Genomic DNA, 19,277 nt, shown 5'->3' with positions numbered 1-19,277 from the left:
TAAGTGCTTGTCGTTGTCTTCTGCCGTTGGGTTGCCTCCGACCCATAGCGACGCCGCGGATGCCTCTCTCCCAGAACGCCGCACTTACATCTGCAATCGTGCCGGGAGCGGATCCATAGATTTTTCTGGTAAAAATATGGAAGTGGTTTACCATCGCCTCCTTCCGTGCAGGATACTTGAGTCTCCGCCCTCGACTCTCTCCCGCGCCGCCACGGCCCAGCACGGGTGAGTTTTGACTCGTAGCCGATGGCCTTCCACTCGCTAGCCACTGCCCAAAGCTAGGGATGGAATGGATAGGCCTCTGCGTGACTCTCCCTCCCGTAGTCGAGACTGGTAGAGGACGGGAAACTCTCCAGCTGCGACCCTGAGAGGGTTGTAAGTGCTTAAAAGTATCATAAAACAAACCTACACACTTAAACAGTGTTAAATAAATACCTTTGTGTCTGGTTTGAAAGCCTTCATGAGAACCTCCTATGGGAGAAGCAAACCGTTCTTGTTTTGGGGGATCTATTAGGGGTTTACTATGTGCCAGACACCGTACTAAAGTCTGGGTTAGATTCAAACTCATCAGGTTGGACACCGTCTCTTTCCCGTTTGGGGCTCAAAGTCTCAATCCCCATTTTACAGTCAGGGATCTGGGAGAAGTGAAATGACTTCCCCAGGGTCACCCAGCAGACACGAAGTAGAGCCGGGATTAGAAAGCATTCCCATTCCCGTGGGGTATCCATTAGGGCATGCTGCTTTTCCTGGAAGGGTCAGTCATCACTGCCTGGCTCAACCACTCAGAGTATACTGAGCACCTTCCATGTATATGTCAAGCTCTGCACACGGTAAATGCTCAAAAAATACGATTGGCTGACTATAACAGAGTTGGTAGACAGATTTCCTGCCCATGATGAGCTTACAGTCCAGAGGGGGATAAAGAGGTCGTTATAAATAAATTATGGATATGTGCCCAAGTGCTAGGGGGCTGAGGGAGAGGTGAATTAAGGGAGCAAATTCGAGTGCGTAGGTGACACGGGGGAGTGGGAGAAGAGGAAATGAGGGCTTAGTCAGGATAGGCCTCTTGGAGGAGAGGGGCCTTCAAAAAGGCTTTCAAGGTGGGGACAGGGATCATCCGTCTGATAGGAAGAGGGAGGGTGTTCCAGGCAAGGGTTGGTTTGTGGGTGAGTAGCCGGTGGCGAGACGGTGGAGATCGAGCTAAGTGGGAGTCTAAATAGGATGGAGAACAAGTTTTGAATCCCCACTTTGCAGATGAGGGAACCGAGGCACGAAGTGAAGTGACTCGCCCAAGGTCAAACAGCGGCTAGGTGGCGGAGCCAGGATTAGAACCCAGGTCCTCTGACTCACAGGCCTTGGCTCTTGCAACTAGGTCACGCCGCTTCTGGGCGCAGATTCAGACTTTGGCTTGAAACCCCTTTTTGAATTCCCAGGGGCTCTGGAGTTTGCTAAAAAAAAAAAAAAAAAAGAGAAAAAAAACAGGCCCAGAGAGACATCACCAGGCCGAGAATTGTCTTTTGTTTTGAGCATAAATTATTTACATAAATTACCTTTATGACTGAAATCTTGCCAGCATGCTAGAAACTGTGAGGCTCATGGAGATTTATATTCCTCGTGGGATTTTCAGAGGCCTGTTTTTCCCTTTCATCAAGAAGGACCTATTTGGAGGCTTTGGACAAAGCAGCCATCTAATTAAAAGCCGGAGAAGTCTTATGTCAGATGAAGTTCCCAAAAAAATTGCTTTCTGTCAAAGGGACGGAGGCTGGGAGTAATTGAAATTATGATGGGAATTAATTGTGCCGGGCTGGACGGATCTCACTGCGGCACAGTTTGGGAAAAGGGATATTCCGAAATCAGAAGAGAAGCCGTGTGGATAGACCCCGGGCCTGGGAGTCACAAGGACCAGGGTTCTAATCCCGGCTCTGCCACTTGTCTGCTGCGTGACCTCGCCCAAGGCACTTGGCTTCTCTGTGCCTCAGTGCCCCTCATCTGTAAAATTTGGATTTTCAGACCATGAGCCCCTTGTGGGACATGGACTGTGTCCACCCTGATGACTTTCTATCTACTCCATCGCTCAGAACAGTGCCTGGCACATAGTAAGAGCTTAACAAATTCTAGGAAAAAAAAATGGATTCACCATCGACAGATAAAATTAATGAATCCTGTACATTAAGATACATCGACCTACCGCTAGTATTTATTGGGTACTTCTTGGGGTCGGATCACTGTACAAAGCGCTTTGGAGAGTACAGTTGACACCACCCTTTAACCTCAAGGAGCTTCCAGTCTCGAGGGGGAGGCCTACATTAAAATAAATTACACAGTATAAGGGATATGGACATTCATTCAATCGTATTTATTGAGCACCTCTTTGAGCAAAGCACTGTATTAAGCGCTCGGGAGAGTACAATATAACAACATCAGCACTAGAGGGGGAGTAATCAACACACTTAAGGGGGTCCAGAACCAAACGCACACCAGACGCAGAGAGGAGGGCAAATAGGGAGGGAAAATGAGGGCTTAGTCGGGAATGGCTTCCTGGAGGAGGTGTGATTTCCTTCATTCATTCAATAGTATTTATTGAGCGCTTACTATGTGCAGTGTACTGTACTAAGTGCTTGTTTCCAACCAATACGGAAAAGGGGATAACTGGAAGGGCAGATTGGCTGGATCCTGAATCTCTTTGAATGGGTTGGGTCTCAGCAGCCATTTCATTAAAGGCGAGAGGAGTGTGACGTACCCATCTCTAAATTACATGCACTCGAGACTGGAAGCTCGTTATGGGCAGGGGATGTGTCTGCTAATTCTGTTGGACTGTACTCTCCCCAGCTCTTTGTACAGTGCTCTGCACAGAGTAAGCGCTCAGTACCCGATCGATCGATATATTATCAATTATTTCTTTATATTCATGTCCGTCTCCCCCCTAGACTGGAATCTTACCATGGGCAGGAATTTATCTGTTATTTCAATAGGCTTTGACGGTGGGGAGGGGGATCATCCGTCTGATATGGAGAGAGAGGACCTTCGTGGCCAAAAGCAGGATAATGATGATGATATTTGTTAAGCACTTACTATGTGCCTGGCACTGTACTAGGCACGGGGGTGGATACAAGCAAAGCGAGTTGGACACAGCCCCTGTTCCGGGTGGGACTCACCATCTCAATCCCCATTTTCCAGATGAGGGAACTGAGGCCCAGAGAAGCAATATGACTTGCACAGGGTCACACAGCAGACGAGTGGCCGAGTCGGAATTCGAACCCAGCCTTTTCCTATCCCGGTCAACGCCCCCCCGGCTCCAAGTTCCACAGCGTTCCTCTCCAGGCACGCTCCCCCTCTGGACCGCCTGGGTCCTCTGGACCCTCCTCACTGGGTTGGCGGGGCCTGGGACCCACCCAGACCAAACAATCTCATGACAGCTGAGACGGCACCGCAAAATTGGTTGATGAACTGATGGATAGGTCGATCGTCCTTGGGCTGTTGTTCAGTAGTTCGCTCTTCTGCCCGTCTCCCTCTCTAGACTGTGAGCTCGTAGTGGGCAGGGAACATATCTTCCAACTCTGTTGCACTGTCCTCTGCCTAGCGCTCAGTGCTCTGCACACAGTAAGCGCTCAGTAAACACGACTGATTTCTGCAGGTCATGAGGTGCAGGAGCCCCCTCCCAACCTGCCCCAAGGACCTCGCATTTGGTGTCTGCTCACAGACGTGTCTACAAACACACCCCGGGGGCTTCAGGGATTGGGGGTATAATAATGATGCTGGCATTTGTTAAGCGCTTACTATGTGCCAAGCACTGTTCTAAGCACCGGGGTAGATACAAGGTCATCATGTTGTCCCACATGGGACTCCCAGTCTTTACCCCTATTTTACAGATGAGTTACCTGAGGCCCAGTGAAGTGACTCACCCAAAGTCACACAGCAGACGAGTGGCGGAGCCGGGATTAGAACCCACGACCTCTGACTCCCAAGCCCGGGCTCTTTCCACTGAGCCACATATTTCACATTTGTCATAACAAACTCATATTCATTAAATGTTTACTATGCACCATTCACTGTGCTAAGCACTGGGGTGGGCGCAAGCAAATGGGGTTGGACACAGTCCCTGTCCCACGTGGGGCTCACGGCCTCCATCCCCATTTTACAGATGAGGGAACTGAGGCCCAGAGGAGTGAAGAGCACTGCCCAAGGTCACGCGGCAGAGCCGGGATTAGAACCCATGACCTTCTGACTCCCGGGCCCGGGCTCTCGCCACCCGGCCGTGTCCCTCGCTCGAGTTCCCCGCGGGGCCTAGCACCGTCAGACGCCCCGCCATCGGAAACCGACCCAACCGACCGTTTCCCATCCTCTGTTCTCCGGCCCCGCTCTGGAGGGCTGCCATCTGCCCGCAGCTATAAAAAGATCACAATGAGGAGGCCGCTGCCGGCAACGACCAAAGGAGGCTGCGTTGTCGGGAAGCTGAGAGCAGGAGGCGGGCAGAACAAGCACTGCCTTTTGGAACCAAGGTGAGAATGAAAGGACTAGGAAAAAAAAATAAAATACAAATGGAAAAAAAGACATATGGATCCTCAAAATATAGCCGCCCTGGAAGGAAACCGCTAAAACGGAGAATATGAGACTGTGGGCTCCTCTAGGCCGTGAGCTCGTTGTGGGCGGGGATTGGCTCTCTTTACCGTTCTGTTGTACTTTCCCAAGCGCTTAGGACAGCGCTCGGCACAGAGTAAACATTTAATAATTATGATCCAATGAATGACTGAGAGGTTGCTTCCGTCCTTTGAGGATGAGGGAGAAACGGGCCAGAATCCCGTTGGGTCAATCCGTGGGGTTGCTTTTTATTATTATTAATAACGATAATTATTGTGGCCTTCATTAAGCGCTTACTATGCGCCCGATAGTATACTAAGCACAGGAATGGATACAACCAAATCGGGTTGACCCGCGTGGGACTCACGGTCTTAATCCCCGTTTTCCAGATGAGGTAACCGAGGCCCAGAGAAGCGAAGCGACTCGCTCGAGGTCACACAGCAGACAGGCGGCAGAGACGGGATCAGAACCCAGGTCCTTCTGCCTCCCCCGCGCTCTACCCGCTAGGCCACTCTGCTTCTCTGCGCCTACCGCACAGAGCGTTGTACTGAGCACTAGAGAGTTGGTCGTCATGACCCTTGCCCTGGAGGAGTTTCCAGTCTTGCATGGACCGAGCACTGTACTGAGCACTTGGGGGTGTCCAGCAGGGGAACGGACCGGAGGACTTGGTCTGGATTCCTGAGTCTGTCAGAAGAGCGCTGAGCAAAGACACGTGGCCGGAGGTCGTTTTACCTCTCACGACCCCCCGATTATCACCTCAGCATGCAAGCCCCTGCCCTCCGTTTCGAGCAGACAGAGCCTGGGCCAGGTACGCCAGAAGGTCATGGGTTCTAATCCCAGCTCCGCCACTTGTCCGCTGGGGGACCTAGGGCAAGTCCCTTCACCTCTCTGGGCCTCAGTCACGTCATCTGTAAGAGGGGGATTGAGACTGTGAGCCCCACGTGGGTCAGGGATTGTGCCCAACCTCCTTAGCTTGCACCTAACTCCGGCACTTAGAACAGGGCTCGGCACATAGTAAGCGCTTAATACCATTATTATTATTCTTATTATTGAAGGTGGTGAGATACCCTCTAGGATGTAAGCTTGTTGCGGGCAGAGAATGTGTCTGCTTATTGTTATAGCGGACTCTCCCAGATGCTTAGTACAGTGCTCCGCACATAGTAAGCGCTCAATAAATACCACTGAATGAACGCCAGTGGGTCAGGCCGGACCGCTGTCCACGCCAGGGAGATTCTGGTGTCAGTCTTCCCCTTTTACAGAGGAGGAAACTGAGGCCCAGAGAGGTGGGGTGACTTGTCCACGGTCACACGGCAGGGCGGACCTCAGATCCGGGTCTCCTGATTCCCAGACGTGGGCTCTTGCCCATAGTCCGGGCTGCTTCTGGTTCTATTACAGCGACGGGCGCAAAGTGCTCTAAACCCAGCTACCCTCGCCCTCCCACCGGGCCGAAGAGTGGACAGGCGGCCATCCAGGACTCCCCCCTGGGGGGCAGGGACCGGGATGCTCAGCGGTGGGGCGGAAGGGACGGCCCCGGCTGATTATTAAGCTTTTAGCGAAGGGGACATTAGTCATCCGCTCGCCAATTCGCTGTTACTTGGAGAATTGGTGGTAATTTGGCAAATTTTTACATTTCACTTCCCTGGGAAATGGCAAAGACGTGCCGGAGGCGATGACGCTAGTAGGGAGAGTTGGATGGACGGGGGTGGGGTTAGGGTGGGGGGTGGAGAGGGGGTCGGAGGAACCAGAGGATCCAGAAGGGGGGTGTTAGTAATAATCATAAAGATGGTATTTGATAAGCGCTTACTACGTGCCAGGCACTGTACTAATGGCAGGGATGGATCCAAGCAAATCGGGTTGGACTCAATCCCTGTCCCGTGGGGCTCACTCTCTCAATCCCCATTTTCCAGATGAGGGAACTGAGGCCCAGAGAAGTGAAGCGACCTGCCCAAGGTCACACACAGCAGGCAGGATTAGAACCCACGGCCTTCTGCCTCCCAGGCCCGGGCTCTACCCATTAGGCCACATCGCTTCTCCAACCGGCCTGGCTCCAGTCAACCCAGGTACAGGCCCGTGCGCCCTCTGGCTCGCCCCGACTTCTGTGACGACACAAAATCCGCGGGGAGATGGAATTAATAGAGAGTTGATGAAAAATGTTCCAATTAGTGCCACGCCCGAGGGGACGGCGGAAACCGGCTCCTTCCTCGACCGCGAGCCCGCCCCGGTTATCTCCTCCCTTCCCCGGCTTTCGGCGGAGTGTTGGGTACAGAGTCAGCGCCTCCCCAAGGGCACAATCAGTCAATTGGATTTACTGAGTGCTCACTCTATGTAGAACACTGTATTAAGCGCTTGAGAGAGGACAATATAACAGAGACTTGGACGAGCTCACGGTCTGGAGAACTAGACTCTGGTCCCACTTTGAGCCGTTGGAGGTCTCAAGGACCACCCCCCCGGCAAAAAAAAATCTCAGAGGGAGCCGCCCCCTTCCCCGTCCTCCCTCCTGACTGGAGAGATTCTACAACTTCCACAGGGCGAGGGAGGACCAAAACCCACGCTTTTTACATTTTTTTTAATGCTATTTGTTAAGCACTTACTATGTGCCAAGCCCGGTTCTAAACACTGGGGTAGACAGGAGCTAATCGGGTTAGCGTGGCGTAGTGACCCCCAACTGGGAGTCAGAAGGCGATGGACTCTAAATCCGGCTCTACCCCTTGTCTGTGTGACCTTAGGTGAGTCACTTAACTTCTCTGGGCCTCATTTCCCTCATCTGTAAAATGGGGTTGAAACTGTGAACCCCACATGGGACAGGGTGGATAAGGGAAATGATAGTTCGGTCAGGGAAGGCCTCTTGGAGGAGATGTGATTTTAGGAGGATTTGGAAAGTGGGCAGAGCGGTGGGGATGAAAGGAGAAAGGGTTTCAGGCCCAAGGGAGGGCGTGGGCAAGGGGTCGGCGGTGCGATAGACGGAATCGAGGGACAGGTTGGCATTAGGAGGAGGAGAGCGTGCGGGCTGGGTTGGAGTAGGAGGGCGGGGAGGTGAGGTAGGAGGGGGAGGACCGATTGAGTGCCTTTAAAGGCGAAGATGAGCAGTTTCTGCTTGATGCGGAGGGGGATGGGGAAACGCTTGAGGTATTTGAAGATTGGAAAGATGGGGACTAAATAGTTTCTCATAAGAACGATCCAAGCAGCAGAGGGGAGCCTGGACCGGAGCGGGGAGAGACAGGAGGCGGAGAGGTCAGCGAGGAGGCAGACGCGCTCAGCAAGGCAGGAGGGGAGAAGGGCTCGGATCAGCACGGTAGCGGTTCGGATGGAGAGGAAAGGGTGGATTTTACTCAGTCGTATTGATCCAGCGCTTACTGTGTGCAGAACACTGAGCTAAGCGCTTGGAAAGTACAGTTCAGCAGTAGAAATAATTCCTGCCCACACCGGAATCACAGTCTAGAAGGGGGGAGACAGACAACAAAACAAGGAAACGGGCATCGATAGCTTCAGTGTAAGTAGAATTATAGATATACACACATCAAAACAAATAGGCATTCGTATAAATAAACAGAATCATAGATACATGCGTATATACACGCGCACACGTGCGGTGGGGTGGGGGCGGGTAGAGCAAAGGGAGTGAGTCGGGGCGACGGGGAGGGGAGGGAGATCTGAGCGACGTTTTAGAGCTTTAGCACATTTCAGCCATGTTGTGAAGGTAGAACCGACAGGATCTGGTGACAGATTGAATGTGTGGGTTGAACGAGAGAGAGGAGTCGAGGATGATGCCAAGGTTACGGGCTTGCGAGACGGGGAGGAGGGTGGTGTCTACGGTGACGGGAAAGTCACGGGGGAAGACAGGGTTTGGGTGGGAAGATGAGGAGCTCTGTGTTGGACACGTTAAGCTTGAGGTGTCCCGAAGCCAGGAGGAAATGCCAGACTGCAGAGAAGGAGAGGGAGATTTGGGAATCGTCCGCACAGAGGTCGTCGTCCAAGCTGTGGGAGCGAAAGAGTTCTAGAAGGGAGCGTAGATGGAGAATAGAAGGGGACCCAGAATTGAACCCGGAGGGATCCCCACAGTTAGGGGGTGGAAGGCAGAGGAGGAGCCCGAGAGAGACTGAGATGGAGTGGCCGGAGAGATAAGAGGAGAATCGGGAGAGGACGGTCTCAGTTTCTGATGCAGCCCGAGCGTAGAAGCGATTGGGGGCTGTGGGGTAGCGGTCAAGAGGGAAAGGGAAGCAAGGGAGTTAAATTCAGTGGAGGGGGTAGCATCCGAGGTGCGGACTTGGGCATCAAGCGGTTAGGAATAGGGAGACCAAACGGGGCACGATGACTTCAGAAAACCGGACGGGGTCTAAAGATCGGAGGTCTCTGTGGAGGAACAGGACGGCTTCGCCGGCAGAGAAGGCCGCTGAAGACATTTTGGTCAGAGAGAAGGATTTCAGAGTTAGAGTGGGTGGAAATCGCAGAAGGACCAGCCATAACGAGATGGAGCGTGTGTCCAAGTCAGCGAGTGGGTGAAGCAGGTACAGCAGGAGGTCGGAGGAGGAGAGGAAGCGGGAAGCCGAAAGGTCGTCGGGAACATTCGCACGAATCCTGAAGTCTGCGAGAATCAATGCCCCCGATAAGGTTTCTGAAGCAGGGGAGAGGCGCTGTCTGTCGGATAAGAGGGAGGGCGTTCCAGGCCAGAGGCGGGACGTCGGCGGCGAGAGAGACGAGACCGAAGCCCAGCGAGGGGGTTGGCATTAGAGAAGCAATGCCTCATCAGTGAGATCGGTGGATTGATCTCCGATCCGTCGCCAGCCTCGGTTGGCCTGGGGGAAAGTGTCAGGCACCCACGCGTGAGATGGACGTCCTTTACAAGCAGCCAATCCCTCTCGTTTGCCCTCTGACCTCCCGGACCGAAGCTCTGCATATCTAGGTAGCGCCGAGCCCTCGGATTAGTCGACGAAAGGGTCAGTGGTAACGATTGAGCGCTTACTGTGTGCGGAACACTGTACTAAACACTTGCGAGAGTATGCTACAACAGAATGGATTAACGTGTTACCTGCCCACAGAGAATTTATGATCCAATGAATGACTGAGAGGTTGCTTCCGTCCTTTGAGGATGAGGGAGAAACGGGCCAGACATTGAATTATGGATATGTATCCAAGTGCCGAGGGGGCTGAGAGTGAGGGGAATGTCTAGTGCATAGGCAGCTTGGAAGGGAGGAGGGAAAAATAACGATTACGGTGCTTTTTCGGCGCTTACTCTGTACCAAGCACTTTTCTAAGTGCCGGGGTTAAAAACAAGTCACTCGGATTGGACACAGTCCCCGCCCCACGTGGGACTCCCACTCATCCCCATTTTACAGACGAGGGAACTGAGGCCCAGAGAAGTGAAATGACTTGCCCAAGGTCACAGAGCGGACCCGTGGTGGGCGTAGAACCCAGGTCCTTCTGACTCCCGGGCCCGTGCGCTAACCGCTAAGCCACGCTGCTTAGTTGGAGGAGATGTGCTTTCAGTAGGTCTTCCCGGGTGCAGAGCGGTGGGGGATACGGAGGGGGAGAGAGTCCTGGGCCACAGGGAGGATGTGGGCGAGGGGTTGGTGGTGAGAGAGACGAGAACGAGGTACACTGAATAAGATGGCATGAGAGGAGCAGAGGGTGCGGGCTGGGTTGTAGAAGGTAATCAGTCAGGTAACAGACATGGAAGACTTGGCCCTAGACTTCAACTATTTCATGATAATAATAATAATTCTGGTATATTTTAAGCACTTACCACGTGCCAGGCACTGTACTAAGCGCTGGGGTGGATACCAGCCAGTGGGGTTGCACACCGGCCCTGTGCCACATGGGGCTCGCAGTCTCAATCCCCACTTTACAGATGAGGAAACTGAGGCCCGGAGAAGAAGCGACTTGCCCAAGGCCACACAGCAGACAAATGGCAGAACCAGGATTAGAACCCACGAGCTTCGAACTCCCGGGGCCGTGCTCTACCTACTATGTCATGCTGCTTCCTGAGCACCCCCAGTACTCAGCAGCCTCTTAGTCAAGGGTATTTATTGAGCACTTGTGTGCGAAGGACTGAAGCACACACCACCTGTGTGCAGTATCCTGTACTGAGCATCATCAGGGAAACATTCCTCTACGCTAAGCAACCTTTAGTGCACTGTACTGAGCACCCCCTGGGTACAATGCCCTTAATTAAGCATCTCTTGCATCAGTCAATGCATTTGAGCAGTTTCTGTGTGCTCTGCTGAGCACAACTCTGGGTACACCTGCCCTGTCCTGAGCGCCCTTAAGTTCAGCCCACTGTGCTGCATCTTCCCCCGCGGATAATCCACCATTCTTAATGCTTGGGAAAGTACAGCAGCAGAGCTAGACATGTTCCTTGCCCCCAGCTACTGGATAATACCCCTAGGGCCAGGGAGAATAAATCAAGGAAGACTAATGGGAAAAAGAAGGCTCGGAGGATGGCGACGGGGATGAGTTGGAGAGGTCATCATTCATAGTAATGATGGTATTTAAGCACTTACTATGTGCAAAGCACTGTCCTAAGCACTAGGGCAGATGCAAGGCAATCAGGTTGTCCCACGTGGGGCGCACAGTGCTAATCCCCATTTTAGCAATGAGGTACCTGAGGCACAGAGAAGTTAAGGGACCGGCCCAAAGTCACACAGCTGACAGAGGCGGGATTAGAACACAGGACCTCTGACTCCCAAACCCGCGCGCTTTCCATTAAGCCACGAATTGAGTGCTTACTGTGTCCTAAGCGCTTGGGAGACTACAGAACAATAAACAGACGCATTCCCTGCCCATCGTCTCTCCACCGAGGTTGTGCCCTCCGCCTGCCCACACCGATTCAGATTTAGGAAAAGCTTGGCACCCCCCGTCAGTGGCCCCGGGCCATTCTTTTTATTTATGACATGATATTTAAGCGCTTCCTGGGTACCAGGCACTGTACCAACCGCTGGGGTAGACACAAGGTTGGACACTGTCCATGTCCCACACGAGGCTAACGGTCTTAATTCCCATTTTACAGAGGAGGTGACTGAGGTCCAGAGAAGTGAAGCGACTTGCCCGAGGTCACACAGCAGACAAGTGGAGGAAGGAGGATCAGAACCCAGGTCCGTCTGCTTCCCAGGCCCGGGCTCTTTCCACTAGGCCAAGCTGCCTCTTCTCCCCCCTCCCCCCTCTGCTCCCTCCCCTTTCCCCCCTTCACCTCCCCCCAGCTGAGCCCCCTTTCCCTCTGCTCCTCCTCTTCCCCTCAGCACTGTGCTCATTTGTATATATTTTTATTATCCTATTAATTTTGTTAATGAGGTGTCCATCCCCTTGATTCGATTTATCGTGATTACGTTGTCTTGTTTTTGTCCCTCTGCCTCCCCCGCTTAGACTGTTAAGGCCGTCATTGGGCAGGGAGCGTCTCGGTCGCCGAATTGTATATTCCGAGCTCTTGGTACGTAGTAAGCGCTCAACACTACTGAATGAATGCTGTTCTGCAAAAACACTTCCATCACCAGGAATAGCCTCAAAGAGACCCAGAGATGGCAGGCCTGGCAGTTTCAGAGTATCTCCTCAAGAACTTCCACTCCTCAAGAGCCTCCGGTGGTTGCCCAACCCACATCCCCCAGAAACTCTTCACCATCGACTTTCAAGCCTTCCGTCACCTCGCCCCCTCCTACCTCAGCTCGCTCCTCTCCTGCTCCAACCCAGGCCTCACCCTCCACTCCCGTAATGCCAACCTCCTCCCTGGACCTCCGTCTCCTCCATTTCACCCGCGACCTGCGACGCCCTCCCTCTTCATATCCGACAGACAATTCCTCTCCCCCCACCGCATTCAAAGCCTTTTCCCTCTCCCTTCCCATCCCCTCAGCACCGTACTCGTCCGCTCAACTGTGTATATTTTCATCACCCTATTTATTCTGTTAATGAAATGTACATCGCCTCCATTCTATTTAGTCGCCATCGGTTTTTACGAGACCTTCTTCCCCTCGACTCTATCTATCGCCATCGTCCTCGTCCGTCCGTCTCCCCCGATCAGACCGTAAGCCCGTCAGACGGCAGGGACCGTCTCTATCTGTTGCTGACTTGTTCACTCCAAGCGCTTAGTACAGTGCTCTGCACATAGTAAGCGCTCAATAAATACTATTGAATGAATGAATTAATTTGCAGGCCCATCTCCTCCAAGAAGCCTTCCCTGACTAAGCCCTCCTTTCCTTTTCTCCCACTTCCCTGTGTCACGTTCAACTGCTCCTCTCATTCACGCCGCCCAGCACGTAAATACAGATTCATTGAAGGCACACCTCACTGAAGGCCCATCTCCTCCAAGAAGCCTTCCGTGACTAACCCCCTGTATTTAGAGAAGCTTGTATTTAGAGAAGCAGCGTGGCTCAGTGGAAAGAGCCCGGGCTTGGGAGTCAGAGGTCATGGGTTCGGATCCCGGCTCCGCCGCTTGTCAGCCGTGTGACTTTGGGCAAGTCGTTTCACTTCCTCTGGGCCTCAGGGACCTCATCTGGAAAATGGGGATGAAGCCTGTGAGCCCCATGAGGGACAACCTGATGACCTTCTATCCTCCCAGCGCTTAGAACAGTGTTCTGCACATAATAAGTGCTTAACACCAACATTATTATTATTAAACCTCCCCCTTCCCTTCTGCATCACCCTGACCTGCTCCCTTCATTCATCCCCCGTCCCCGCCCCACATCACTCGTAAACGTAGCTGTAAATTTATACTAATGCCCGTCTTCCCTTCTACACTGGAAGCTCATCGCGGGCAGGGAATTAACCTGTTATATTGCACTCTCCCAAGACATAGTACAGTGCTCCGCACACAGTAAGCGCACGGTACGATCGATTGAAGAATCTATTCAGACCTATATCGGCGGCAGAACTACCTCAAGCGAAGCGCGCCTCTCATCCGCTCATCGCAAAATCCTTCCCAAGCCAGACACCATCTGGACGGGTGGGTGGGAAACAGGAAGAGGAGGCAGCAGCGTGGCTCAGTGGAAAGAGCCCGGGCTTGGGAGTCAGAAGTCACGGGTTCGAATCCCGGCTCGGCCACTTGCCAGCCGGGTGACTGTGGGCAAGTCACTTCACTTCTCTGTGCCTCAGTTACCTCATCTGTAAAATGGGGATTAGGACTGAGCGCCCCACGTGGCACAACCCGATGACCCCGTATCTCCCCCAGCGCTTAGAACAGTGCTCTGCGCATAGTAAACGCTTAACAAATACCAACATTATTATTAAGGCAGCCCCCACCTGTCCCTCCGAGGCCCGAACCCCCAAATCGCAACCCAGTGACCTGATAGTCTGCGTTTCTGAGTTCAACGACGGGGTTCCCAGCCTATTCAAACATTTTCGGCCGTCCCGTGGAGAAGAGAGATGAAAGGACGCCCGGAGAAAAGTATTTCCACTGGAGGATTGGGAAGATAGGAAGTGGTTTGGAATATTTCACACACCGCGGGTCATCATCTAGAGCAACTGTCCGCTGGGCCAGAAAGGCAGACGGGATTGCCCTCTAGAGACCATCTGGAGTGTTTTTACCAATCAATCAATGGTTTTTATTGGGCGCTTACTGGGTGCAGAGCACTGGGCTGAGCACTTGGGAGAGGGCAATACAACAGAGTCGGCAGACACCTCCCCTGCCTACAGCGAGTTTACAGTTTAGTCCGGTGCCTGGTACACATCAAGCACTTAAATATCACCATCATTATTATTATTAGAGTTTAGAGGGGGAGATGGATGTTAATATAAATCAATTCCGCAAGGACTCAACTCCACAGTGAGCACTTAATGATGGCATTTCTTACGTGCTTACTACGTGCAAAGCACTGCTCTAAACGCCGGGGAGGATACAAGGTGATCCGGTTGTCCCACGTGGGGCTCACGGTCTTACTGCCCATTTTACAGATGAGGTAACGGAGGCACAGAGAAGGGAAGAGACTTGCCCAAAGTCACGCAGCTGACAAGCGGCAGAGTCGGGATTAGAACCCACGACCTCTGACTCCCAAGCCCATTGCTCTTTCCACTGAGCCACGCTGCTTCCCAATCCAAGGGGTACAGACCCAAATACAGGGAGTGCCAAATCCGTGCTGGACCCAGGAAGCTGGATGACTGTGGGCAAGTCGCTTCACTTCTCTGTGCCCCAGTGACCTCATCTGGAAAATGGGGATTAAGACTGCGAGCCTCACGTGGGACAACCCGATGACCCTGTATCTACCCCAGCGCTTAGAACGGTGCTCTGCACCTAGTAAGCGCTTAGCAAATACCGACATTATCATCAAAAGGTATTAATTGAACAGTTACTACGAGTGCTTGGTTAAGTGCCCGTTACATAGTAAACGCTTAAAAGATACTATTATTGAAAGGACTCAACTAAAGTGTACAAAAGACGAGTCGGCAGACACATTCCCTGCCCCCAATAAGCTTACAGTCTGGGGGGGAGACATTAAATAATTTATAATATCCAATTTATAGCTATGTACACGAGTGCTGTGGTACTGAGGGTAGGGCACGTATTAAATGCCCAATGTCTCCCGCCTAGACGCAAGATGCCTGTGGGCAAGGAACGTCTACCAATTCTGTAGGCGCTCAGTCTAGTGCTCTGCACCCCGTAAGCGCTCAAGAAACAACACTGATCAATCAACTGACCAAGCAGCCAAAGCTGGTGATCATATAGAACCAATCGGACGACAGAAGCAAAGCCTCACCACCTCGTCGTCCCAGCTGCTCTCGCGCGTTCGGGATTTGTGAAAGTGGAAATTAAAGGGAGGGTGGGGGGCGTCCAGGGGAGACGAGGTGGGAAAAAGCGGGGTGGGTCAAGGGTCCTGCCTAATTGGGAGTCTTCTAGACTGGGAGCCCGTCGTTGGGCAGGGATAGTCTCTTTCTGGGGCTGAATCGTACTTTCCAAGCGCTCAGTACAGTGTTCTGCACCCACTAAGCGCTCGATAAATCGATTGAATGAACGCGTCGCCACCAGGACAGTTCAGCAACCTCGGTTCTCAGCCCCGACGCCCCTGATTCCCCCCCCGCGTCTCCGACCCCCTCAACGCTCCCCGGTCCCCGCGCCCCCGACCCCCTATTAAGCGCTTACCGTGTGCCAGGCACTGTTCTAAGCGCCGGGGTAGATACAAGGGACTCGGTGGGCTCACAGTCTTACGACCCTACAACCCTAACTCCCTGCGTCCCCGACCCCCTCAACTCCCCACTCTGAACCCCCGACCCCCTCAACTTTCCATTCTCGGCATCTCCGAGCTTTTCCCTACAGTCCTGATTGGCTGTGCCCCCGACCTCCTGTGCCCCGACCCACTGTGCCCCCGACCTCCTGAACTCCCCACTCTGCGCTCCCGACCCTCTGAGCCCCCCATTCTCTGGGCCACCGACCCCCTGTGTCCCTCCTTCTCTGCACCCCCGAATCCCTATGTCCCCATTCTCGCGCCCCCGACCCCCTGTGCCCCCCATTCTCTGCGCCCCCGACCCCCTGTGCCCCCCATTCTCTGCGCCCCCGACCCCCTGAACTCCCAACTCTCTGCGCCCCAGACCGTCTGTGCCCTCGACCCTCTGTGCCCCATTCTCTGCACCTCTGATCCCCTTTGCCCCCATTCCCTACGCCCCCGACCCCCTTTGCCCCCCATTCTCTGTGCCCCCGACCCCCTTTGCCCCCCATTCTCTGTGCCCCCGACCCCCTATGTCCCTTTTCTCTGCGCCCCCGATCCCCTGAGCCCCCCCTTCTCTGCGCCCCCGACCCCCTGAGCAACCGACCCCCCGTGTCCCATTCCTGCACCGTGATCCCTGTGCCCCCATTCCCTACGTCCCCGACCCTCTGCGCCCCCGACCCCCTGAACTCCCCACTCTCTGCGCCCCCGACCCCCGACCCCCGGGTTTTCCCCCACCTCCTCCCCCGACCCCACGGGAGGCCGGACAACAGCATCGCCGCCCTCTCCCACCGCAGAAGCCACCACCGGGCGGGCTGACCCACCCCCGGACCCCCTCCTCACCCGGACAGTCAGGACGCGCAGCCTCCTCCTCCTCCTCTTCTTCTTTTTCTTCTTCTTCCTCCTCCTCCTCCTCCCCTGGAGCCCCCCATTTCCAGTCCGTTGCTCCGCCCCCCCGCCCCCCCATGAGCTGGACGCTCCGCACTTGCGCACCATTTGCACCCAGAGCCCCGACGCCCCTCCACGGCTGGCGCCCTAAATGCCTTCTCCTCCTGCTTTTCCAGCCCTCAAGACGCTGCTCAGTCAGTAGTCCCAGCGCTCAGTCCGGTACCCAGTCGATCAGCGGGGTTTACTAATAATAATGTTGGTATTTGTTAAGCGCTGACTATGTGCCGAGCACTGTTCTAAGCGCTGGGGTAGACATACTGAGGACTCACGACGCGCAGAGCGCTGTTCTAAGCGCTGGGGAGAGCGCACCCGTCCAGAGCGAGCAGACGGGTCCTTTGCCCGTGGTGAGCCCATTAAGCGCTCGATAGATAGCACTGATGGATGGTGAACCGTGGATGAGCGAGACGGAGACCGCTTTGTGGTGCGAGGACGGGGTCCAATCTGATCGCTTGGCATCCTCCTCGGCGCTCAGCACAGAGTAAACGGCACCGTACGTTCCTTCCCTCATCCATCTATTCAATCGTATTGATCGAGCGCTTACTCTGGGCAGAGAACTGTACTAAGCGCTCGGAAAGTACAATGGGGCAACAGGGGCGCAGTGCGATAGAGTCGGGAGACGCCACATCGTTGGAGTGTCCTTTCCCAAGCGCTCAGTACAGCGCTCTGCACACGGTAAGCGCTTAATAAATGCGAATGAATGAAATGGGAGCCTCAGGGGAGTGTCTACCCCATCCCCTCACCTTAGAGCTTCCTCTCCCGGGCACCCGTTTCTACCGCTTGTCGGCTGGGTGACCTTGGACAAGTCACTTACCCTCTCTGGGCCTCAGTTCCCTCACCTGTAAAATGGGGATTAAGACCATGAGCCCCACGTGTATCTACCTGAGCGTTTAGAACAGTGCCTGACGTGGCTCAGTGGAAAGAGCCCGGGCTTGGGAGTCAAAGGCTGTGGGTTCTAATCCCAGCTTCTCCACTTGTCAGCTGCGTGAACTTGGGCAAGTCGATTCAGTTCTCTGTGCCTCAGTTCCCTCATCTGAAAAATGCGGATGAAGACTGGGAGCCCCACGTGGGACAACCTGATTATCTTGTGTCTCCCCCAACGCTTAGAACGGTGCTTGGCACCTAGTGAGCACTTAACAAATACCATGATTATTAGCGTGGCTCAGTGGAAAGAGCCCGGGCTTGGGAGTCAGAGGTCATGGGTTCGAATCCCCACTCGGCCACTTGTCAGCTGGGTGACTGTGGGCAAGTCACTTCACTTCTCTGTGCCTCACTTACCTCATCTGTAAAATGGGGATTAACTGTGAGCCTCACGTGGGACAACCTGATTACTCTGTATCTACCCCAGCGCTTAGAACAGTGCTGTGCACATAGTAAGCGCTTAACAGATACCATCATTATTATTATAGTAAGGGCTTGACGAACACCATTAAAAAAAAAGTTAGGAGACTTGGATTCTAAGCCTGCCTCTGCCCTGCTGAGGAACCTTGCCTATCCTTTCGCATTACTGTGCCTCAGTTTCCTCATCTGTGAAATGGGAATTCAATCTCCGTCTCCCTTAGACTCTCATCCCCGTGTGGAGCAGGGACTGTGTGCGTTCTGATCACCTCGTAGCTACTCCAGAGTTTAGCAAATATTCTTCTTATTATTATCATGCAGAGTTTGACCGTGCTTGGGAGTTTATACAAAATACCCCGAAAATAAATCCTTCTCTTGCAGGACCAGGATCAATAAAACGCCAGGATATGCCAACCACAGGCTAATCAAATGAGTCAGCTGCAATCAACTGCCCTATCAGCCTGGGCTCCCTAAGTCTAATTAAGCATTTAGGATGGGTTTAGGGAATGCAAGGTTTATTTTAGGAGCTAATGGAGGGAAAGGGAGCTCAGCTGATTCTGGAGGGTTTGCCGGCCCGCCCCCCGCCTCCCACCTGGAGACTTCATACATTCCCTTCGTTTTGCACAGGTTTAGGGGATTTGGGAAAAAGCCAAGTGACCAAAGATGATTTTCTTTCCTGGCGTTGGCCAAGACTTTGGTGGAGGGAATGTGGTTCCAATCTACGGGACGAAACAGCGTTTGAGACCGGCTTGATTGAAAGGGTCGGCGGGGGGGGGGGGGGCTCCGGTCAGGACACCCCCGTGCTGGGGCCGAGGGGGAGCCTAGAGAATACATAATAGGCGTTATCATGACCCCCCCCCTCCACTTCTTGGTGGCACTGAGCACCTCCCCTCCCCAAAGTCTGCACCCACCTCACCCCCTCCAGGACGTTTTCCCTGATTCAACCCTCTCAGAATCCTGAGCCCATCTCACCCACTTCAGGAAGCTTTTAATAATAAAATAATACTCATGGTACTTCTTAAGTGCCAGCTCTGCCACTTGTCAGCTGTGTGACTGTGGGCAAAGCAGCGTGGCTCAGTGGAAAGAGCACGGGCTTTGGAGTCAGGGCTCATGAGTTCGAATCCCAGCTCTGCCACTTGTCGGCTGTGTGACTGTGGGCAAGTCACTTAACTTCTCTGTGCCTCAGTTCCCTCATCTGTAAAATGGGGATTAAGACTGTGAGCCCCACGTGGGACAACCCGATTCCCCTATGTCTACCCCAGCGCTTAGAACAGTGCTCGGCACATAGTAAGCGCTTAA

The sequence above is a fragment of the Ornithorhynchus anatinus genome, chromosome 17 (genome assembly GCF_004115215.2).
Source record: "Ornithorhynchus anatinus isolate Pmale09 chromosome 17, mOrnAna1.pri.v4, whole genome shotgun sequence".
NCBI classification, from domain to species: domain Eukaryota; kingdom Metazoa; phylum Chordata; class Mammalia; order Monotremata; family Ornithorhynchidae; genus Ornithorhynchus; species Ornithorhynchus anatinus.
Note: the sequence above shows the minus strand (reverse complement) of the source record.